Genomic DNA, 21,109 nt, shown 5'->3' with positions numbered 1-21,109 from the left:
CGTGGTGCTGGTGGTCCGAGGGGACTCTCTGAGGGGCAGGGGTGCGTGGGGATGAGAGCGGGTGTTGCCGGGGGTCACCGTGGTGGGGCAGGTGTGTGTCCTGAGGCGTGCCGCTGCTGTGCGTGTCTCAGTGAGTCAGTAGTGCGGGGCGGGAGCCTGTTGTCGGTGGCCCGAGGGGCCTCCTTGCGGGGCAGGGTAGCGTGGGGATGAGACTGGGTGTTGATGGGGGTCACCGTGGTGGGGCAGGTGTGTGTCCCAGAGGCGTGCCGCTGCTGTGCGTGTCTCAGTGAGTCTGTAGTGTGGGGTAGGAGCGTGGTTGTCGTCACCCGAGAGGGCTCTTGGCGGGGCCTGGGTTGCGTGGGGATGTGAGCGGATGTTGCCGGGGGTCACCGCGGTGGGGCAGGTGTGTGTTCTGGAGGCGTGCCGCTGCTGTGCGTGGGTCGGTGAGGCTGTAGTGTGGGACGAGAGCCTGTTGCCGGTGGCCCGAGGGGCCTCTTTGCGGGTCAGGGCGGCGTGGGGATGAGAGCAGGTGTTGCCAGGGGTGACCGTGGTGGGGCAGGTGCGTGTTCTAGAGGCGTTCCGTTGCTGTGCGTGTCTCAGTGAGTCCGTAGCGTGGGGTAGGAGCGTGGTTGTCGTCACCCGAGAGGGCTCTTGGCGGGGACAGGGCTGCCTACAGCCATACCACCCTGAGAACGCCCGATCTCGTCTGATCTCGGAAGCTAAGCAGGGTCGGGCCTGGTTAGTACTTGGATGGGAGACCGCCTGGGAATACCGGGTGCTGTAGGCTTTTGGCCTTGGCGGAGGCCGCGGGGCGGCCCCTGTTTTCTTGCTGCGGTGTTGCGGAGGGGCAGGGGTGTGCGGGTGAGGGCCGGGGTCGCGGTGGTGGGGCAGGTGTGCTCTGCGACTGTCTGGCGCTCTGCTCTGTGGGTGGGTGGGGCTGCAGTGCGGGGTGAGAGCGTGGTTGTGGTTAGGCGAGAGGGCTTGATGTGGGGCGTGGGGATGTGTAGAGGTGATGCAGGGGGTCGACGTGGTGAAGGCAGGTGTGTGTGGGTGTTGCCTGCAGCCCCCCTCCGTGGGGCTGCAGTGTGGGGTGGGAGCGTGGTTGTGGTCGCCCGAGAGGGCTCTTGGCGGGGCAGGGTTGCGTGGGGATGTGAGCGGGTGTTGCCGGGGGTCACCGCGGTGGGGCAGGTGTGTGTTCTGGAGGCGTGCCGCTGCTGTGCGTGGGTCGGTGAGGCTGTAGTGTGGGACGAGAGCCTGTTGCCGGTGGCCCGAGGGGCCACTTTGCGGGGCAGGCGTGCGTGGGGATGAGAGCGGGTGTTGCCAGGGGTGATGGTGGTGGGGCAGGTGTGTGTCCTAGAGGTGTTCCGTTGCTGTGCGTGAGTCGGTGGGGCTGCAGTGTGGGGTGGGAGCCTGCTGTCAGTGGCACCAGGGGCCTCTTTGCGGGGCAGGGGTGCGTGGGGATGAGAGCGGGTATTGCAGGGGGTCTCCGTGGTGGGGCAGGTGTGTGTCTAGAGGCGTGCCGCTGCTGTGCGTGGGTCGGTGAGGCTGCAGTGTGGGGTAGGAGTGTGGTTGTGGTCGCCCGAGAGGGATCTTGGCGGGGCAGAGTTGCGTGGGGATGTGAACGGGTATTGCTGGGGGTCTCCGTGGTGGGGCAGGTGTGTGTTCTAGAGGTGTTGCGTTGCTGTGCTTGAGTTGTTGGGGCTGCAGTGTGGGGTGGGAGCGTGGTGCTGGTGGTCCGAGGGGACTCTCTGAGGGGCAGGGGTGCGTGGGGATGAGAGCGGGTGTTGCCGGGGGTCACCGTGGTGGGGCAGGTGTGTGTCCTGAGGCGTGCCGCTGCTGTGCGTGTCTCAGTGAGTCAGTAGTGCGGGGCGGGAGCCTGTTGTCGGTGGCCCGAGGGGCCTCCTTGCGGGGCAGGGTAGCGTGGGGATGAGACTGGGTGTTGATGGGGGTCACCGTGGTGGGGCAGGTGTGTGTCCCAGAGGCGTGCCGCTGCTGTGCGTGTCTCAGTGAGTCTGTAGTGTGGGGTAGGAGCGTGGTTGTCGTCACCCGAGAGGGCTCTTGGCGGGGCCTGGGTTGCGTGGGGATGTGAGCGGATGTTGCCGGGGGTCACCGCGGTGGGGCAGGTGTGTGTTCTGGAGGCGTGCCGCTGCTGTGCGTGGGTCGGTGAGGCTGTAATGTGGGACGAGAGCCTGTTGCCGGTGGCCCGAGGGGCCTCTTTGCGGGTCAGGGCTGCGTGGGGATGAGAGCAGGTGTTGCCAGGGGTGACCGTGGTGGGGCAGGTGCGTGTTCTAGAGGCGTTCCGTTGCTGTGCGTGTCTCAGTGAGTCCGTAGCGTGGGGTAGGAGCGTGGTTGTCGTCACCCGAGAGGGCTCTTGGCGGGGACAGGGCTGCCTACGGCCATACCACCCTGAGAACGCCCGATCTCGTCTGATCTCGGAAGCTAAGCAGGGTCGGGCCCCGTTAGTACTTGGATGGGAGACCGCCTGGGAATACCGGGTGCTGTAGGCTTTTGGCCTTGGCGGAGGCCGCGGGGCGGCCCCTGTTTTCTTGCTGCGGTGTTGCGGAGGGGCAGGGGTGTGCGGGTGAGGGCCGGGGTCGCGGTGGTGGGGCAGGTGTGCTCTGCGACTGTCTGGCGCTCTGCTCTGTGGGTGGGTGGGGCTGCAGTGCGGGGTGAGAGCGTGGTTGTGGTTAGGCGAGAGGGCTTGATGTGGGGCGTGGGGATGTGTAGAGGTGATGCAGGGGGTCGACGTGGTGAAGGCAGGTGTGTGTGGGTGTTGCCTGCAGCCCCCCTCCGTGGGGCTGCAGTGTGGGGTGGGAGCGTGGTTGTGGTCGCCCGAGAGGGCTCTTGGCGGGGCAGGGTTGCGTGGGGATGTGAGCGGGTGTTGCCGGGGGTCACCGCGGTGGGGCAGGTGTGTGTTCTGGAGGCGTGCCGCTGCTGTGCGTGGGTCGGTGAGGCTGTAGTGTGGGACGAGAGCCTGTTGCCGGTGGCCCGAGGGGCCACTTTGCGGGGCAGGCGTGCGTGGGGATGAGAGCGGGTGTTGCCAGGGGTGATGGTGGTGGGGCAGGTGTGTGTCCTAGAGGTGTTCCGTTGCTGTGCGTGAGTCGGTGGGGCTGCAGTGTGGGGTGGGAGCCTGCTGTCAGTGGCACCAGGGGCCTCTTTGCGGGGCAGGGGTGCGTGGGGATGAGAGCGGGTATTGCAGGGGGTCTCCGTGGTGGGGCAGGTGTGTGTCTAGAGGCGTGCCGCTGCTGTGCGTGGGTCGGTGAGGCTGCAGTGTGGGGTAGGAGTGTGGTTGTGGTCGCCCGAGAGGGATCTTGGCGGGGCAGAGTTGCGTGGGGATGTGAACGGGTATTGCTGGGGGTCTCCGTGGTGGGGCAGGTGTGTGTTCTAGAGGTGTTGCGTTGCTGTGCTTGAGTTGTTGGGGCTGCAGTGTGGGGTGGGAGCGTGGTGCTGGTGGTCCGAGGGGACTCTCTGAGGGGCAGGGGTGCGTGGGGATGAGAGCGGGTGTTGCCGGGGGTCACCGTGGTGGGGCAGGTGTGTGTCCTGAGGCGTGCCGCTGCTGTGCGTGTCTCAGTGAGTCAGTAGTGCGGGGCGGGAGCCTGTTGTCGGTGGCCCGAGGGGCCTCCTTGCGGGGCAGGGTAGCGTGGGGATGAGACTGGGTGTTGATGGGGGTCACCGTGGTGGGGCAGGTGTGTGTCCCAGAGGCGTGCCGCTGCTGTGCGTGTCTCAGTGAGTCTGTAGTGTGGGGTAGGAGCGTGGTTGTCGTCACCCGAGAGGGCTCTTGGCGGGGCCTGGGTTGCGTGGGGATGTGAGCGGATGTTGCCGGGGGTCACCGCGGTGGGGCAGGTGTGTGTTCTGGAGGCGTGCCGCTGCTGTGCGTGGGTCGGTGAGGCTGTAGTGTGGGACGAGAGCCTGTTGCCGGTGGCCCGAGGGGCCTCTTTGCGGGTCAGGGCGGCGTGGGGATGAGAGCAGGTGTTGCCAGGGGTGACCGTGGTGGGGCAGGTGCGTGTTCTAGAGGCGTTCCGTTGCTGTGCGTGTCTCAGTGAGTCCGTAGCGTGGGGTAGGAGCGTGGTTGTCGTCACCCGAGAGGGCTCTTGGCGGGGACAGGGCTGCCTACGGCCATACCACCCTGAGAACGCCCGATCTCGTCTGATCTCGGAAGCTAAGCAGGGTCGGGCCCCGTTAGTACTTGGATGGGAGACCGCCTGGGAATACCGGGTGCTGTAGGCTTTTGGCCTTGGCGGAGGCCGCGGGGCGGCCCCTGTTTTCTTGCTGCGGTGTTGCGGAGGGGCAGGGGTGTGCGGGTGAGGGCCGGGGTCGCGGTGGTGGGGCAGGTGTGCTCTGCGACTGTCTGGCGCTCTGCTCTGTGGGTGGGTGGGGCTGCAGTGCGGGGTGAGAGCGTGGTTGTGGTTAGGCGAGAGGGCTTGATGTGGGGCGTGGGGATGTGTAGAGGTGATGCAGGGGGTCGACGTGGTGAAGGCAGGTGTGTGTGGGTGTTGCCTGCAGCCCCCCTCCGTGGGGCTGCAGTGTGGGGTGGGAGCGTGGTTGTGGTCGCCCGAGAGGGCTCTTGGCGGGGCAGGGTTGCGTGGGGATGTGAGCGGGTGTTGCCGGGGGTCACCGCGGTGGGGCAGGTGTGTGTTCTGGAGGCGTGCCGCTGCTGTGCGTGGGTCGGTGAGGCTGTAGTGTGGGACGAGAGCCTGTTGCCGGTGGCCCGAGGGGCCACTTTGCGGGGCAGGCGTGCGTGGGGATGAGAGCGGGTGTTGCCAGGGGTGATGGTGGTGGGGCAGGTGTGTGTCCTAGAGGTGTTCCGTTGCTGTGCGTGAGTCGGTGGGGCTGCAGTGTGGGGTGGGAGCCTGCTGTCAGTGGCACCAGGGGCCTCTTTGCGGGGCAGGGGTGCGTGGGGATGAGAGCGGGTATTGCAGGGGGTCTCCGTGGTGGGGCAGGTGTGTGTCTAGAGGCGTGCCGCTGCTGTGCGTGGGTCGGTGAGGCTGCAGTGTGGGGTAGGAGTGTGGTTGTGGTCGCCCGAGAGGGATCTTGGCGGGGCAGAGTTGCGTGGGGATGTGAACGGGTATTGCTGGGGGTCTCCGTGGTGGGGCAGGTGTGTGTTCTAGAGGTGTTGCGTTGCTGTGCTTGAGTTGTTGGGGCTGCAGTGTGGGGTGGGAGCGTGGTGCTGGTGGTCCGAGGGGACTCTCTGAGGGGCAGGGGTGCGTGGGGATGAGAGCGGGTGTTGCCGGGGGTCACCGTGGTGGGGCAGGTGTGTGTCCTGAGGCGTGCCGCTGCTGTGCGTGTCTCAGTGAGTCAGTAGTGCGGGGCGGGAGCCTGTTGTCGGTGGCCCGAGGGGCCTCCTTGCGGGGCAGGGTAGCGTGGGGATGAGACTGGGTGTTGATGGGGGTCACCGTGGTGGGGCAGGTGTGTGTCCCAGAGGCGTGCCGCTGCTGTGCGTGTCTCAGTGAGTCTGTAGTGTGGGGTAGGAGCGTGGTTGTCGTCACCCGAGAGGGCTCTTGGCGGGGCCTGGGTTGCGTGGGGATGTGAGCGGATGTTGCCGGGGGTCACCGCGGTGGGGCAGGTGTGTGTTCTGGAGGCGTGCCGCTGCTGTGCGTGGGTCGGTGAGGCTGTAGTGTGGGACGAGAGCCTGTTGCCGGTGGCCCGAGGGGCCTCTTTGCGGGTCAGGGCGGCGTGGGGATGAGAGCAGGTGTTGCCAGGGGTGACCGTGGTGGGGCAGGTGCGTGTTCTAGAGGCGTTCCGTTGCTGTGCGTGTCTCAGTGAGTCCGTAGCGTGGGGTAGGAGCGTGGTTGTCGTCACCCGAGAGGGCTCTTGGCGGGGACAGGGCTGCCTACGGCCATACCACCCTGAGAACGCCCGATCTCGTCTGATCTCGGAAGCTAAGCAGGGTCGGGCCCCGTTAGTACTTGGATGGGAGACCGCCTGGGAATACCGGGTGCTGTAGGCTTTTGGCCTTGGCGGAGGCCGCGGGGCGGCCCCTGTTTTCTTGCTGCGGTGTTGCGGAGGGGCAGGGGTGTGCGGGTGAGGGCCGGGGTCGCGGTGGTGGGGCAGGTGTGCTCTGCGACTGTCTGGCGCTCTGCTCTGTGGGTGGGTGGGGCTGCAGTGCGGGGTGAGAGCGTGGTTGTGGTTAGGCGAGAGGGCTTGATGTGGGGCGTGGGGATGTGTAGAGGTGATGCAGGGGGTCGACGTGGTGAAGGCAGGTGTGTGTGGGTGTTGCCTGCAGCCCCCCTCCGTGGGGCTGCAGTGTGGGGTGGGAGCGTGGTTGTGGTCGCCCGAGAGGGCTCTTGGCGGGGCAGGGTTGCGTGGGGATGTGAGCGGGTGTTGCCGGGGGTCACCGCGGTGGGGCAGGTGTGTGTTCTGGAGGCGTGCCGCTGCTGTGCGTGGGTCGGTGAGGCTGTAGTGTGGGACGAGAGCCTGTTGCCGGTGGCCCGAGGGGCCACTTTGCGGGGCAGGCGTGCGTGGGGATGAGAGCGGGTGTTGCCAGGGGTGATGGTGGTGGGGCAGGTGTGTGTCCTAGAGGTGTTCCGTTGCTGTGCGTGAGTCGGTGGGGCTGCAGTGTGGGGTGGGAGCCTGCTGTCAGTGGCACCAGGGGCCTCTTTGCGGGGCAGGGGTGCGTGGGGATGAGAGCGGGTATTGCAGGGGGTCTCCGTGGTGGGGCAGGTGTGTGTCTAGAGGCGTGCCGCTGCTGTGCGTGGGTCGGTGAGGCTGCAGTGTGGGGTAGGAGTGTGGTTGTGGTCGCCCGAGAGGGATCTTGGCGGGGCAGAGTTGCGTGGGGATGTGAACGGGTATTGCTGGGGGTCTCCGTGGTGGGGCAGGTGTGTGTTCTAGAGGTGTTGCGTTGCTGTGCTTGAGTTGTTGGGGCTGCAGTGTGGGGTGGGAGCGTGGTGCTGGTGGTCCGAGGGGACTCTCTGAGGGGCAGGGGTGCGTGGGGATGAGAGCGGGTGTTGCCGGGGGTCACCGTGGTGGGGCAGGTGTGTGTCCTGAGGCGTGCCGCTGCTGTGCGTGTCTCAGTGAGTCAGTAGTGCGGGGCGGGAGCCTGTTGTCGGTGGCCCGAGGGGCCTCCTTGCGGGGCAGGGTAGCGTGGGGATGAGACTGGGTGTTGATGGGGGTCACCGTGGTGGGGCAGGTGTGTGTCCCAGAGGCGTGCCGCTGCTGTGCGTGTCTCAGTGAGTCTGTAGTGTGGGGTAGGAGCGTGGTTGTCGTCACCCGAGAGGGCTCTTGGCGGGGCCTGGGTTGCGTGGGGATGTGAGCGGATGTTGCCGGGGGTCACCGCGGTGGGGCAGGTGTGTGTTCTGGAGGCGTGCCGCTGCTGTGCGTGGGTCGGTGAGGCTGTAGTGTGGGACGAGAGCCTGTTGCCGGTGGCCCGAGGGGCCTCTTTGCGGGTCAGGGCGGCGTGGGGATGAGAGCAGGTGTTGCCAGGGGTGACCGTGGTGGGGCAGGTGCGTGTTCTAGAGGCGTTCCGTTGCTGTGTGTGTCTCAGTGAGTCCGTAGCGTGGGGTAGGAGCGTGGTTGTCGTCACCCGAGAGGGCTCTTGGCGGGGACAGGGCTGCCTACAGCCATACCACCCTGAGAACGCCCGATCTCGTCTGATCTCGGAAGCTAAGCAGGGTCGGGCCCGGTTAGTACTTGGATGGGAGACCGCCTGGGAATACCGGGTGCTGTAGGCTTTTGGCCTTGGCGGAGGCCGCGGGGCGGCCCCTGTTTTCTTGCTGCGGTGTTGCGGAGGGGCAGGGGTGTGCGGGTGAGGGCCGGGGTCGCGGTGGTGGGGCAGGTGTGCTCTGCGACTGTCTGGCGCTCTGCTCTGTGGGTGGGTGGGGCTGCAGTGCGGGGTGAGAGCGTGGTTGTGGTTAGGCGAGAGGGCTTGATGTGGGGCGTGGGGATGTGTAGAGGTGATGCAGGGGGTCGACGTGGTGAAGGCAGGTGTGTGTGGGTGTTGCCTGCAGCCCCCCTCCGTGGGGCTGCAGTGTGGGGTGGGAGCGTGGTTGTGGTCGCCCGAGAGGGCTCTTGGCGGGGCAGGGTTGCGTGGGGATGTGAGCGGGTGTTGCCGGGGGTCACCGCGGTGGGGCAGGTGTGTGTTCTGGAGGCGTGCCGCTGCTGTGCGTGGGTCGGTGAGGCTGTAGTGTGGGACGAGAGCCTGTTGCCGGTGGCCCGAGGGGCCACTTTGCGGGGCAGGCGTGCGTGGGGATGAGAGCGGGTGTTGCCAGGGGTGATGGTGGTGGGGCAGGTGTGTGTCCTAGAGGTGTTCCGTTGCTGTGCGTGAGTCGGTGGGGCTGCAGTGTGGGGTGGGAGCCTGCTGTCAGTGGCACCAGGGGCCTCTTTGCGGGGCAGGGGTGCGTGGGGATGAGAGCGGGTATTGCAGGGGGTCTCCGTGGTGGGGCAGGTGTGTGTCTAGAGGCGTGCCGCTGCTGTGCGTGGGTCGGTGAGGCTGCAGTGTGGGGTAGGAGTGTGGTTGTGGTCGCCCGAGAGGGATCTTGGCGGGGCAGAGTTGCGTGGGGATGTGAACGGGTATTGCTGGGGGTCTCCGTGGTGGGGCAGGTGTGTGTTCTAGAGGTGTTGCGTTGCTGTGCTTGAGTTGTTGGGGCTGCAGTGTGGGGTGGGAGCGTGGTGCTGGTGGTCCGAGGGGACTCTCTGAGGGGCAGGGGTGCGTGGGGATGAGAGCGGGTGTTGCCGGGGGTCACCGTGGTGGGGCAGGTGTGTGTCCTGAGGCGTGCCGCTGCTGTGCGTGTCTCAGTGAGTCAGTAGTGCGGGGCGGGAGCCTGTTGTCGGTGGCCCGAGGGGCCTCCTTGCGGGGCAGGGTAGCGTGGGGATGAGACTGGGTGTTGATGGGGGTCACCGTGGTGGGGCAGGTGTGTGTCCCAGAGGCGTGCCGCTGCTGTGCGTGTCTCAGTGAGTCTGTAGTGTGGGGTAGGAGCGTGGTTGTCGTCACCCGAGAGGGCTCTTGGCGGGGCCTGGGTTGCGTGGGGATGTGAGCGGATGTTGCCGGGGGTCACCGCGGTGGGGCAGGTGTGTGTTCTGGAGGCGTGCCGCTGCTGTGCGTGGGTCGGTGAGGCTGTAGTGTGGGACGAGAGCCTGTTGCCGGTGGCCCGAGGGGCCTCTTTGCGGGTCAGGGCGGCGTGGGGATGAGAGCAGGTGTTGCCAGGGGTGACCGTGGTGGGGCAGGTGCGTGTTCTAGAGGCGTTCCGTTGCTGTGCGTGTCTCAGTGAGTCCGTAGCGTGGGGTAGGAGCGTGGTTGTCGTCACCCGAGAGGGCTCTTGGCGGGGACAGGGCTGCCTACGGCCATACCACCCTGAGAACGCCCGATCTCGTCTGATCTCGGAAGCTAAGCAGGGTCGGGCCCCGTTAGTACTTGGATGGGAGACCGCCTGGGAATACCGGGTGCTGTAGGCTTTTGGCCTTGGCGGAGGCCGCGGGGCGGCCCCTGTTTTCTTGCTGCGGTGTTGCGGAGGGGCAGGGGTGTGCGGGTGAGGGCCGGGGTCGCGGTGGTGGGGCAGGTGTGCTCTGCGACTGTCTGGCGCTCTGCTCTGTGGGTGGGTGGGGCTGCAGTGCGGGGTGAGAGCGTGGTTGTGGTTAGGCGAGAGGGCTTGATGTGGGGCGTGGGGATGTGTAGAGGTGATGCAGGGGGTCGACGTGGTGAAGGCAGGTGTGTGTGGGTGTTGCCTGCAGCCCCCCTCCGTGGGGCTGCAGTGTGGGGTGGGAGCGTGGTTGTGGTCGCCCGAGAGGGCTCTTGGCGGGGCAGGGTTGCGTGGGGATGTGAGCGGGTGTTGCCGGGGGTCACCGCGGTGGGGCAGGTGTGTGTTCTGGAGGCGTGCCGCTGCTGTGCGTGGGTCGGTGAGGCTGTAGTGTGGGACGAGAGCCTGTTGCCGGTGGCCCGAGGGGCCACTTTGCGGGGCAGGCGTGCGTGGGGATGAGAGCGGGTGTTGCCAGGGGTGATGGTGGTGGGGCAGGTGTGTGTCCTAGAGGTGTTCCGTTGCTGTGCGTGAGTCGGTGGGGCTGCAGTGTGGGGTGGGAGCCTGCTGTCAGTGGCACCAGGGGCCTCTTTGCGGGGCAGGGGTGCGTGGGGATGAGAGCGGGTATTGCAGGGGGTCTCCGTGGTGGGGCAGGTGTGTGTCTAGAGGCGTGCCGCTGCTGTGCGTGGGTCGGTGAGGCTGCAGTGTGGGGTAGGAGTGTGGTTGTGGTCGCCCGAGAGGGATCTTGGCGGGGCAGAGTTGCGTGGGGATGTGAACGGGTATTGCTGGGGGTCTCCGTGGTGGGGCAGGTGTGTGTTCTAGAGGTGTTGCGTTGCTGTGCTTGAGTTGTTGGGGCTGCAGTGTGGGGTGGGAGCGTGGTGCTGGTGGTCCGAGGGGACTCTCTGAGGGGCAGGGGTGCGTGGGGATGAGAGCGGGTGTTGCCGGGGGTCACCGTGGTGGGGCAGGTGTGTGTCCTGAGGCGTGCCGCTGCTGTGCGTGTCTCAGTGAGTCAGTAGTGCGGGGCGGGAGCCTGTTGTCGGTGGCCCGAGGGGCCTCCTTGCGGGGCAGGGTAGCGTGGGGATGAGACTGGGTGTTGATGGGGGTCACCGTGGTGGGGCAGGTGTGTGTCCCAGAGGCGTGCCGCTGCTGTGCGTGTCTCAGTGAGTCTGTAGTGTGGGGTAGGAGCGTGGTTGTCGTCACCCGAGAGGGCTCTTGGCGGGGCCTGGGTTGCGTGGGGATGTGAGCGGATGTTGCCGGGGGTCACCGCGGTGGGGCAGGTGTGTGTTCTGGAGGCGTGCCGCTGCTGTGCGTGGGTCGGTGAGGCTGTAGTGTGGGACGAGAGCCTGTTGCCGGTGGCCCGAGGGGCCTCTTTGCGGGTCAGGGCGGCGTGGGGATGAGAGCAGGTGTTGCCAGGGGTGACCGTGGTGGGGCAGGTGCGTGTTCTAGAGGCGTTCCGTTGCTGTGTGTGTCTCAGTGAGTCCGTAGCGTGGGGTAGGAGCGTGGTTGTCGTCACCCGAGAGGGCTCTTGGCGGGGACAGGGCTGCCTACAGCCATACCACCCTGAGAACGCCCGATCTCGTCTGATCTCGGAAGCTAAGCAGGGTCGGGCCCCGTTAGTACTTGGATGGGAGACCGCCTGGGAATACCGGGTGCTGTAGGCTTTTGGCCTTGGCGGAGGCCGCGGGGCGGCCCCTGTTTTCTTGCTGCGGTGTTGCGGAGGGGCAGGGGTGTGCGGGTGAGGGCCGGGGTCGCGGTGGTGGGGCAGGTGTGCTCTGCGACTGTCTGGCGCTCTGCTCTGTGGGTGGGTGGGGCTGCAGTGCGGGGTGAGAGCGTGGTTGTGGTTAGGCGAGAGGGCTTGATGTGGGGCGTGGGGATGTGTAGAGGTGATGCAGGGGGTCGACGTGGTGAAGGCAGGTGTGTGTGGGTGTTGCCTGCAGCCCCCCTCCGTGGGGCTGCAGTGTGGGGTGGGAGCGTGGTTGTGGTCGCCCGAGAGGGCTCTTGGCGGGGCAGGGTTGCGTGGGGATGTGAGCGGGTGTTGCCGGGGGTCACCGCGGTGGGGCAGGTGTGTGTTCTGGAGGCGTGCCGCTGCTGTGCGTGGGTCGGTGAGGCTGTAGTGTGGGACGAGAGCCTGTTGCCGGTGGCCCGAGGGGCCACTTTGCGGGGCAGGCGTGCGTGGGGATGAGAGCGGGTGTTGCCAGGGGTGATGGTGGTGGGGCAGGTGTGTGTCCTAGAGGTGTTCCGTTGCTGTGCGTGAGTCGGTGGGGCTGCAGTGTGGGGTGGGAGCCTGCTGTCAGTGGCACCAGGGGCCTCTTTGCGGGGCAGGGGTGCGTGGGGATGAGAGCGGGTATTGCAGGGGGTCTCCGTGGTGGGGCAGGTGTGTGTCTAGAGGCGTGCCGCTGCTGTGCGTGGGTCGGTGAGGCTGCAGTGTGGGGTAGGAGTGTGGTTGTGGTCGCCCGAGAGGGATCTTGGCGGGGCAGAGTTGCGTGGGGATGTGAACGGGTATTGCTGGGGGTCTCCGTGGTGGGGCAGGTGTGTGTTCTAGAGGTGTTGCGTTGCTGTGCTTGAGTTGTTGGGGCTGCAGTGTGGGGTGGGAGCGTGGTGCTGGTGGTCCGAGGGGACTCTCTGAGGGGCAGGGGTGCGTGGGGATGAGAGCGGGTGTTGCCGGGGGTCACCGTGGTGGGGCAGGTGTGTGTCCTGAGGCGTGCCGCTGCTGTGCGTGTCTCAGTGAGTCAGTAGTGCGGGGCGGGAGCCTGTTGTCGGTGGCCCGAGGGGCCTCCTTGCGGGGCAGGGTAGCGTGGGGATGAGACTGGGTGTTGATGGGGGTCACCGTGGTGGGGCAGGTGTGTGTCCCAGAGGCGTGCCGCTGCTGTGCGTGTCTCAGTGAGTCTGTAGTGTGGGGTAGGAGCGTGGTTGTCGTCACCCGAGAGGGCTCTTGGCGGGGCCTGGGTTGCGTGGGGATGTGAGCGGATGTTGCCGGGGGTCACCGCGGTGGGGCAGGTGTGTGTTCTGGAGGCGTGCCGCTGCTGTGCGTGGGTCGGTGAGGCTGTAGTGTGGGACGAGAGCCTGTTGCCGGTGGCCCGAGGGGCCTCTTTGCGGGTCAGGGCGGCGTGGGGATGAGAGCAGGTGTTGCCAGGGGTGACCGTGGTGGGGCAGGTGCGTGTTCTAGAGGCGTTCCGTTGCTGTGTGTGTCTCAGTGAGTCCGTAGCGTGGGGTAGGAGCGTGGTTGTCGTCACCCGAGAGGGCTCTTGGCGGGGACAGGGCTGCCTACGGCCATACCACCCTGAGAACGCCCGATCTCGTCTGATCTCGGAAGCTAAGCAGGGTCGGGCCCCGTTAGTACTTGGATGGGAGACCGCCTGGGAATACCGGGTGCTGTAGGCTTTTGGCCTTGGCGGAGGCCGCGGGGCGGCCCCTGTTTTCTTGCTGCGGTGTTGCGGAGGGGCAGGGGTGTGCGGGTGAGGGCCGGGGTCGCGGTGGTGGGGCAGGTGTGCTCTGCGACTGTCTGGCGCTCTGCTCTGTGGGTGGGTGGGGCTGCAGTGCGGGGTGAGAGCGTGGTTGTGGTTAGGCGAGAGGGCTTGATGTGGGGCGTGGGGATGTGTAGAGGTGATGCAGGGGGTCGACGTGGTGAAGGCAGGTGTGTGTGGGTGTTGCCTGCAGCCCCCCTCCGTGGGGCTGCAGTGTGGGGTGGGAGCGTGGTTGTGGTCGCCCGAGAGGGCTCTTGGCGGGGCAGGGTTGCGTGGGGATGTGAGCGGGTGTTGCCGGGGGTCACCGCGGTGGGGCAGGTGTGTGTTCTGGAGGCGTGCCGCTGCTGTGCGTGGGTCGGTGAGGCTGTAGTGTGGGACGAGAGCCTGTTGCCGGTGGCCCGAGGGGCCACTTTGCGGGGCAGGCGTGCGTGGGGATGAGAGCGGGTGTTGCCAGGGGTGATGGTGGTGGGGCAGGTGTGTGTCCTAGAGGTGTTCCGTTGCTGTGCGTGAGTCGGTGGGGCTGCAGTGTGGGGTGGGAGCCTGCTGTCAGTGGCACCAGGGGCCTCTTTGCGGGGCAGGGGTGCGTGGGGATGAGAGCGGGTATTGCAGGGGGTCTCCGTGGTGGGGCAGGTGTGTGTCTAGAGGCGTGCCGCTGCTGTGCGTGGGTCGGTGAGGCTGCAGTGTGGGGTAGGAGTGTGGTTGTGGTCGCCCGAGAGGGATCTTGGTGGGGCAGAGTTGCGTGGGGATGAGAGCGGGTGTTGCCGGGGGTCACCGTGGTGGGGCAGGTGTGTGTCCTGAGGCCTGCCGCTGCTGTGCGTGTCTCAGTGAGTCAGTAGTGCGGGGCGGGAGCCTGTTGTCGGTGGCCCGAGGGGCCTCCTTGCGGGGCAGGGTAGCGTGGGGATGAGACTGGGTGTTGATGGGGGTCACCGTGGTGGGGCAGGTGTGTGTCCCAGAGGCGTGCCGCTGCTGTGCGTGTCTCAGTGAGTCTGTAGTGTGGGGTAGGAGCGTGGTTGTCGTCACCCGAGAGGGCTCTTGGCGGGGCCTGGGTTGCGTGGGGATGTGAGCGGATGTTGCCGGGGGTCACCGCGGTGGGGCAGGTGTGTGTTCTGGAGGCGTGCCGCTGCTGTGCGTGGGTCGGTGAGGCTGTAGTGTGGGACGAGAGCCTGTTGCCGGTGGCCCGAGGGGCCTCTTTGCGGGTCAGGGCGGCGTGGGGATGAGAGCGGGTGTTGCCAGGGGTGACCGTGGTGGGGCAGGTGCGTGTTCTAGAGGCGTTCCGTTGCTGTGCGTGTCTCAGTGAGTCCGTAGCGTGGGGTAGGAGCGTGGTTGTCGTCACCCGAGAGGGCTCTTGGCGGGGACAGGGCTGCCTACGGCCATACCACCCTGAGAACGCCCGATCTCGTCTGATCTCGGAAGCTAAGCAGGGTCGGGCCCGGTTAGTACTTGGATGGGAGACCGCCTGGGAATACCGGGTGCTGTAGGCTTTTGGCCTTGGCGGAGGCCGCGGGGCGGCCCCTGTTTTCTTGCTGCGGTGTTGCGGAGGGGCAGGGGTGTGCGGGTGAGGGCCGGGGTCGCGGTGGTGGGGCAGGTGTGCTCTGCGACTGTCTGGCGCTCTGCTCTGTGGGTGGGTGGGGCTGCAGTGCGGGGTGAGAGCGTGGTTGTGGTTAGGCGAGAGGGCTTGATGTGGGGCGTGGGGATGTGTAGAGGTGATGCAGGGGGTCGACGTGGTGAAGGCAGGTGTGTGTGGGTGTTGCCTGCAGCCCCCCTCCGTGGGGCTGCAGTGTGGGGTGGGAGCGTGGTTGTGGTCGCCCGAGAGGGCTCTTGGCGGGGCAGGGTTGCGTGGGGATGTGAGCGGGTGTTGCCGGGGGTCACCGCGGTGGGGCAGGTGTGTGTTCTGGAGGCGTGCCGCTGCTGTGCGTGGGTCGGTGAGGCTGTAGTGTGGGACGAGAGCCTGTTGCCGGTGGCCCGAGGGGCCACTTTGCGGGGCAGGCGTGCGTGGGGATGAGAGCGGGTGTTGCCAGGGGTGATGGTGGTGGGGCAGGTGTGTGTCCTAGAGGTGTTCCGTTGCTGTGCGTGAGTCGGTGGGGCTGCAGTGTGGGGTGGGAGCCTGCTGTCAGTGGCACCAGGGGCCTCTTTGCGGGGCAGGGGTGCGTGGGGATGAGAGCGGGTATTGCAGGGGGTCTCCGTGGTGGGGCAGGTGTGTGTCTAGAGGCGTGCCGCTGCTGTGCGTGGGTCGGTGAGGCTGCAGTGTGGGGTAGGAGTGTGGTTGTGGTCGCCCGAGAGGGATCTTGGCGGGGCAGAGTTGCGTGGGGATGTGAACGGGTATTGCTGGGGGTCTCCGTGGTGGGGCAGGTGTGTGTTCTAGAGGTGTTGCGTTGCTGTGCTTGAGTTGTTGGGGCTGCAGTGTGGGGTGGGAGCGTGGTGCTGGTGGTCCGAGGGGACTCTCTGAGGGGCAGGGGTGCGTGGGGATGAGAGCGGGTGTTGCCGGGGGTCACCGTGGTGGGGCAGGTGTGTGTCCTGAGGCGTGCCGCTGCTGTGCGTGTCTCAGTGAGTCAGTAGTGTGGGGCGGGAGCCTGTTGTCGGTGGCCCGAGGGGCCTCCTTGCGGGGCAGGGTAGCGTGGGGATGAGACTGGGTGTTGATGGGGGTCACCGTGGTGGGGCAGGTGTGTGTCCCAGAGGCGTGCCGCTGCTGTGCGTGTCTCAGTGAGTCTGTAGTGTGGGGTAGGAGCGTGGTTGTCGTCACCCGAGAGGGCTCTTGGCGGGGCCTGGGTTGCGTGGGGATGTGAGCGGATGTTGCCGGGGGTCACCGCGGTGGGGCAGGTGTGTGTTCTGGAGGCGTGCCGCTGCTGTGCGTGGGTCGGTGAGGCTGTAGTGTGGGACGAGAGCCTGTTGCCGGTGGCCCGAGGGGCCTCTTTGCGGGTCAGGGCGGCGTGGGGATGAGAGCAGGTGTTGCCAGGGGTGACCGTGGTGGGGCAGGTGCGTGTTCTAGAGGCGTTCCGTTGCTGTGCGTGTCTCAGTGAGTCCGTAGCGTGGGGTAGGAGCGTGGTTGTCGTCACCCGAGAGGGCTCTTGGCGGGGACAGGGCTGCCTACGGCCATACCACCCTGAGAACGCCCGATCTCGTCTGATCTCGGAAGCTAAGCAGGGTCGGGCCCCGTTAGTACTTGGATGGGAGACCGCCTGGGAATACCGGGTGCTGTAGGCTTTTGGCCTTGGCGGAGGCCGCGGGGCGGCCCCTGTTTTCTTGCTGCGGTGTTGCGGAGGGGCAGGGGTGTGCGGGTGAGGGCCGGGGTCGCGGTGGTGGGGCAGGTGTGCTCTGCGACTGTCTGGCGCTCTGCTCTGTGGGTGGGTGGGGCTGCAGTGCGGGGTGAGAGCGTGGTTGTGGTTAGGCGAGAGGGCTTGATGTGGGGCGTGGGGATGTGTAGAGGTGATGCAGGGGGTCGACGTGGTGAAGGCAGGTGTGTGTGGGTGTTGCCTGCAGCCCCCCTCCGTGGGGCTGCAGTGTGGGGTGGGAGCGTGGTTGTGGTCGCCCGAGAGGGCTCTTGGCGGGGCAGGGTTGCGTGGGGATGTGAGCGGGTGTTGCCGGGGGTCACCGCGGTGGGGCAGGTGTGTGTTCTGGAGGCGTGCCGCTGCTGTGCGTGGGTCGGTGAGGCTGTAGTGTGGGACGAGAGCCTGTTGCCGGTGGCCCGAGGGGCCACTTTGCGGGGCAGGCGTGCGTGGGGATGAGAGCGGGTGTTGCCAGGGGTGATGGTGGTGGGGCAGGTGTGTGTCCTAGAGGTGTTCCGTTGCTGTGCGTGAGTCGGTGGGGCTGCAGTGTGGGGTGGGAGCCTGCTGTCAGTGGCACCAGGGGCCTCTTTGCGGGGCAGGGGTGCGTGGGGATGAGAGCGGGTATTGCAGGGGGTCTCCGTGGTGGGGCAGGTGTGTGTCTAGAGGCGTGCCGCTGCTGTGCGTGGGTCGGTGAGGCTGCAGTGTGGGGTAGGAGTGTGGTTGTGGTCGCCCGAGAGGGATCTTGGCGGGGCAGAGTTGCGTGGGGATGTGAACGGGTATTGCTGGGGGTCTCCGTGGTGGGGCAGGTGTGTGTTCTAGAGGTGTTGCGTTGCTGTGCTTGAGTTGTTGGGGCTGCAGTGTGGGGTGGGAGCGTGGTGCTGGTGGTCCGAGGGGACTCTCTGAGGGGCAGGGGTGCGTGGGGATGAGAGCGGGTGTTGCCGGGGGTCACCGTGGTGGGGCAGGTGTGTGTCCTGAGGCGTGCCGCTGCTGTGCGTGTCTCAGTGAGTCAGTAGTGCGGGGCGGGAGCCTGTTGTCGGTGGCCCGAGGGGCCTCCTTGCGGGGCAGGGTAGCGTGGGGATGAGACTGGGTGTTGATGGGGGTCACCGTGGTGGGGCAGGTGTGTGTCCCAGAGGCGTGCCGCTGCTGTGCGTGTCTCAGTGAGTCTGTAGTGTGGGGTAGGAGCGTGGTTGTCGTCACCCGAGAGGGCTCTTGGCGGGGCCTGGGTTGCGTGGGGATGTGAGCGGATGTTGCCGGGGGTCACCGCGGTGGGGCAGGTGTGTGTTCTGGAGGCGTGCCGCTGCTGTGCGTGGGTCGGTGAGGCTGTAGTGTGGGACGAGAGCCTGTTGCCGGTGGCCCGAGGGGCCTCTTTGCGGGGCAGGGGTGCGTGGGGATGAGAGCGGGTGTTGCCAGGGGTGACCGTGGTGGGGCAGGTGCGTGTTCTAGAGGCATTCCGTTGCTGTGCGTGTCTCAGTGAGTCCGTAGCGTGGGGTAGGAGCGTGGTTGTCGTCACCCGAGAGGGCTCTTGGCGGGGACAGGGCTGCCTACGGCCATACCACCCTGAGAACGCCCGATCTCGTCTGATCTCGGAAGCTAAGCAGGGTCGGGCCCGGTTAGTACTTGGATGGGAGACCGCCTGGGAATACCGGGTGCTGTAGGCTTTTGGCCTTGGCGGAGGCCGCGGGGCGGCCCCTGTTTTCTTGCTGCGGTGTTGCGGAGGGGCAGGGGTGTGCGGGTGAGGGCCGGGGTCGCGGTGGTGGGGCAGGTGTGCTCTGCGACTGTCTGGCGCTCTGCTCTGTGGGTGGGTGGGGCTGCAGTGCGGGGTGAGAGCGTGGTTGTGGTTAGGCGAGAGGGCTTGATGTGGGGCGTGGGGATGTGTAGAGGTGATGCAGGGGGTCGACGTGGTGAAGGCAGGTGTGTGTGGGTGTTGCCTGCAGCCCCCCTCCGTGGGGCTGCAGTGTGGGGTGGGAGCGTGGTTGTGGTCGCCCGAGAGGGCTCTTGGCGGGGCAGGGTTGCGTGGGGATGTGAGCGGGTGTTGCCGGGGGTCACCGCGGTGGGGCAGGTGTGTGTTCTGGAGGCGTGCCGCTGCTGTGCGTGGGTCGGTGAGGCTGTAGTGTGGGACGAGAGCCTGTTGCCGGTGGCCCGAGGGGCCACTTTGCGGGGCAGGCGTGCGTGGGGATGAGAGCGGGTGTTGCCAGGGGTGATGGTGGTGGGGCAGGTGTGTGTCCTAGAGGTGTTCCGTTGCTGTGCGTGAGTCGGTGGGGCTGCAGTGTGGGGTGGGAGCCTGCTGTCAGTGGCACCAGGGGCCTCTTTGCGGGGCAGGGGTGCGTGGGGATGAGAGCGGGTATTGCAGGGGGTCTCCGTGGTGGGGCAGGTGTGTGTCTAGAGGCGTGCCGCTGCTGTGCGTGGGTCGGTGAGGCTGCAGTGTGGGGTAGGAGTGTGGTTGTGGTCGCCCGAGAGGGATCTTGGCGGGGCAGAGTTGCGTGGGGATGTGAACGGGTATTGCTGGGGGTCTCCGTGGTGGGGCAGGTGTGTGTTCTAGAGGTGTTGCGTTGCTGTGCTTGAGTTGTTGGGGCTGCAGTGTGGGGTGGGAGCGTGGTGCTGGTGGTCCGAGGGGACTCTCTGAGGGGCAGGGGTGCGTGGGGATGAGAGCGGGTGTTGCCGGGGGTCACCGTGGTGGGGCAGGTGTGTGTCCTGAGGCGTGCCGCTGCTGTGCGTGTCTCAGTGAGTCAGTAGTGTGGGGCGGGAGCCTGTTGTCGGTGGCCCGAGGGGCCTCCTTGCGGGGCAGGGTAGCGTGGGGATGAGACTGGGTGTTGATGGGGGTCACCGTGGTGGGGCAGGTGTGTGTCCCAGAGGCGTGCCGCTGCTGTGCGTGTCTCAGTGAGTCTGTAGTGTGGGGTAGGAGCGTGGTTGTCGTCACCCGAGAGGGCTCTTGGCGGGGCCTGGGTTGCGTGGGGATGTGAGCGGATGTTGCCGGGGGTCACCGCGGTGGGGCAGGTGTGTGTTCTGGAGGCGTGCCGCTGCTGTGCGTGGGTCGGTGAGGCTGTAGTGTGGGACGAGAGCCTGTTGCCGGTGGCCCGAGGGGCCTCTTTGCGGGTCAGGGCGGCGTGGGGATGAGAGCAGGTGTTGCCAGGGGTGACCGTGGTGGGGCAGGTGCGTGTTCTAGAGGCGTTCCGTTGCTGTGCGTGTCTCAGTGAGTCCGTAGCGTGGGGTAGGAGCGTGGTTGTCGTCACCCGAGAGGGCTCTTGGCGGGGACAGGGCTGCCTACGGCCATACCACCCTGAGAACGCCCGATCTCGTCTGATCTCGGAAGCTAAGCAGGGTCGGGCCCCGTTAGTACTTGGATGGGAGACCGCCTGGGAATACCGGGTGCTGTAGGCTTTTGGCCTTGGCGGAGGCCGCGGGGCGGCCCCTGTTTTCTTGCTGCGGTGTTGCGGAGGGGCAGGGGTGTGCGGGTGAGGGCCGGGGTCGCGGTGGTGGGGCAGGTGTGCTCTGCGACTGTCTGGCGCTCTGCTCTGTGGGTGGGTGGGGCTGCAGTGCGGGGTGAGAGCGTGGTTGTGGTTAGGCGAGAGGGCTTGATGTGGGGCGTGGGGATGTGTAGAGGTGATGCAGGGGGTCGACGTGGTGCAGGCAGGTGTGTGTGGGTGTTGCCTGCAGCCCCCCTCCGTGGGGCTGCAGTGTGGGGTGGGAGCGTGGTTGTGGTCGCCCGAGAGGGCTCTTGGCGGGGCAGGGTTGCGTGGGGATGTGAGCGGGTGTTGCCGGGGGTCACCGCGGTGGGGCAGGTGTGTGTTCTGGAGGCGTGCCGCTGCTGTGCGTGGGTCGGTGAGGCTGTAGTGTGGGACGAGAGCCTGTTGCCGGTGGCCCGAGGGGCCACTTTGCGGGGCAGGCGTGCGTGGGGATGAGAGCGGGTGTTGCCAGGGGTGATGGTGGTGGGGCAGGTGTGTGTCCTAGAGGTGTTCCGTTGCTGTGCGTGAGTCGGTGGGGCTGCAGTGTGGGGTGGGAGCCTGCTGTCAGTGGCACCAGGGGCCTCTTTGCGGGGCAGGGGTGCGTGGGGATGAGAGCGGGTATTGCAGGGGGTCTCCGTGGTGGGGCAGGTGTGTGTCTAGAGGCGTGCCGCTGCTGTGCGTGGGTCGGTGAGGCTGCAGTGTGGGGTAGGAGTGTGGTTGTGGTCGCCCGAGAGGGATCTTGGCGGGGCAGAGTTGCGTGGGGATGTGAACGGGTATTGCTGGGGGTCTCCGTGGTGGGGCAGGTGTGTGTTCTAGAGGTGTTGCGTTGCTGTGCTTGAGTTGTTGGGGCTGCAGTGTGGGGTGGGAGCGTGGTGCTGGTGGTCCGAGGGGACTCTCTGAGGGGCAGGGGTGCGTGGGGATGAGAGCGGGTGTTGCCGGGGGTCACCGTGGTGGGGCAGGTGTGTGTCCTGAGGCGTGCCGCTGCTGTGCGTGTCTCAGTGAGTCAGTAGTGCGGGGCGGGAGCCTGTTGTCGGTGGCCCGAGGGGCCTCCTTGCGGGGCAGGGTAGCGTGGGGATGAGACTGGGTGTTGATGGGGGTCACCGTGGTGGGGCAGGTGTGTGTCCCAGAGGCGTGCCGCTGCTGTGCGTGTCTCAGTGAGTCTGTAGTGTGGGGTAGGAGCGTGGTTGTCGTCACCCGAGAGGGCTCTTGGCGGGGCCTGGGTTGCGTGGGGATGTGAGCGGATGTTGCCGGGGGTCACCGCGGTGGGGCAGGTGTGTGTTCTGGAGGCGTGCCGCTGCTGTGCGTGGGTCGGTGAGGCTGTAGTGTGGGACGAGAGCCTGTTGCCGGTGGCCCGAGGGGCCTCTTTGCGGGTCAGGGCTGCGTGGGGATGAGAGCGGGTGTTGCCAGGGGTGACCGTGGTGGGGCAGGTGCGTGTTCTAGAGGCGTTCCGTTGCTGTGCGTGTCTCAGTGAGTCCGTAGCGTGGGGTAGGAGC

The 21,109-nt window shown here is 67.0% G+C and overlaps 12 non-coding genes across 12 annotated transcripts; all 12 read left to right on the top strand.

The window, feature by feature from the left end:
* The first annotated feature begins 668 nt into the window (after positions 1-668).
* Positions 669-787, top strand: LOC126040036 (5S ribosomal RNA). Its single transcript, XR_007506454.1, has one exon. It is a non-coding gene; the product is annotated as a 5S ribosomal RNA (ribosomal RNA).
* A 1,601-nt stretch (positions 788-2,388) lies between these two features.
* LOC126040094 (5S ribosomal RNA) lies at positions 2,389-2,507 on the top strand. Its single transcript, XR_007506514.1, has one exon. It is a non-coding gene; the product is annotated as a 5S ribosomal RNA (ribosomal RNA).
* Positions 2,508-4,108: 1,601 nt separating this feature from the next.
* LOC126040093 (5S ribosomal RNA) lies at positions 4,109-4,227 on the top strand. Its single transcript, XR_007506513.1, has one exon. It is a non-coding gene; the product is annotated as a 5S ribosomal RNA (ribosomal RNA).
* A 1,601-nt stretch (positions 4,228-5,828) lies between these two features.
* LOC126040092 (5S ribosomal RNA) lies at positions 5,829-5,947 on the top strand. Its single transcript, XR_007506512.1, has one exon. It is a non-coding gene; the product is annotated as a 5S ribosomal RNA (ribosomal RNA).
* A 1,601-nt stretch (positions 5,948-7,548) lies between these two features.
* Positions 7,549-7,667, top strand: LOC126040061 (5S ribosomal RNA). Its single transcript, XR_007506483.1, has one exon. It is a non-coding gene; the product is annotated as a 5S ribosomal RNA (ribosomal RNA).
* A 1,601-nt stretch (positions 7,668-9,268) lies between these two features.
* LOC126040091 (5S ribosomal RNA) lies at positions 9,269-9,387 on the top strand. Its single transcript, XR_007506511.1, has one exon. It is a non-coding gene; the product is annotated as a 5S ribosomal RNA (ribosomal RNA).
* Positions 9,388-10,988: 1,601 nt separating this feature from the next.
* LOC126040106 (5S ribosomal RNA) lies at positions 10,989-11,107 on the top strand. Its single transcript, XR_007506526.1, has one exon. It is a non-coding gene; the product is annotated as a 5S ribosomal RNA (ribosomal RNA).
* Positions 11,108-12,708: 1,601 nt separating this feature from the next.
* Positions 12,709-12,827, top strand: LOC126040089 (5S ribosomal RNA). Its single transcript, XR_007506510.1, has one exon. It is a non-coding gene; the product is annotated as a 5S ribosomal RNA (ribosomal RNA).
* A 1,445-nt stretch (positions 12,828-14,272) lies between these two features.
* Positions 14,273-14,391, top strand: LOC126040055 (5S ribosomal RNA). Its single transcript, XR_007506477.1, has one exon. It is a non-coding gene; the product is annotated as a 5S ribosomal RNA (ribosomal RNA).
* A 1,601-nt stretch (positions 14,392-15,992) lies between these two features.
* Positions 15,993-16,111, top strand: LOC126040088 (5S ribosomal RNA). Its single transcript, XR_007506509.1, has one exon. It is a non-coding gene; the product is annotated as a 5S ribosomal RNA (ribosomal RNA).
* Positions 16,112-17,712: 1,601 nt separating this feature from the next.
* On the top strand, positions 17,713-17,831 carry LOC126040054 (5S ribosomal RNA). Its single transcript, XR_007506476.1, has one exon. It is a non-coding gene; the product is annotated as a 5S ribosomal RNA (ribosomal RNA).
* A 1,601-nt stretch (positions 17,832-19,432) lies between these two features.
* LOC126040086 (5S ribosomal RNA) lies at positions 19,433-19,551 on the top strand. Its single transcript, XR_007506507.1, has one exon. It is a non-coding gene; the product is annotated as a 5S ribosomal RNA (ribosomal RNA).
* Positions 19,552-21,109: the final 1,558 nt, after the last annotated feature.

The sequence above is a fragment of the Accipiter gentilis genome, chromosome 6, assembly GCF_929443795.1.
Source record: "Accipiter gentilis chromosome 6, bAccGen1.1, whole genome shotgun sequence".
Classification (NCBI taxonomy): domain Eukaryota; kingdom Metazoa; phylum Chordata; class Aves; order Accipitriformes; family Accipitridae; genus Astur; species Astur gentilis.
The sequence above is the reverse complement of the archived record's forward strand: the minus strand, read 5'-3'. Positions and strand labels throughout refer to the sequence as shown.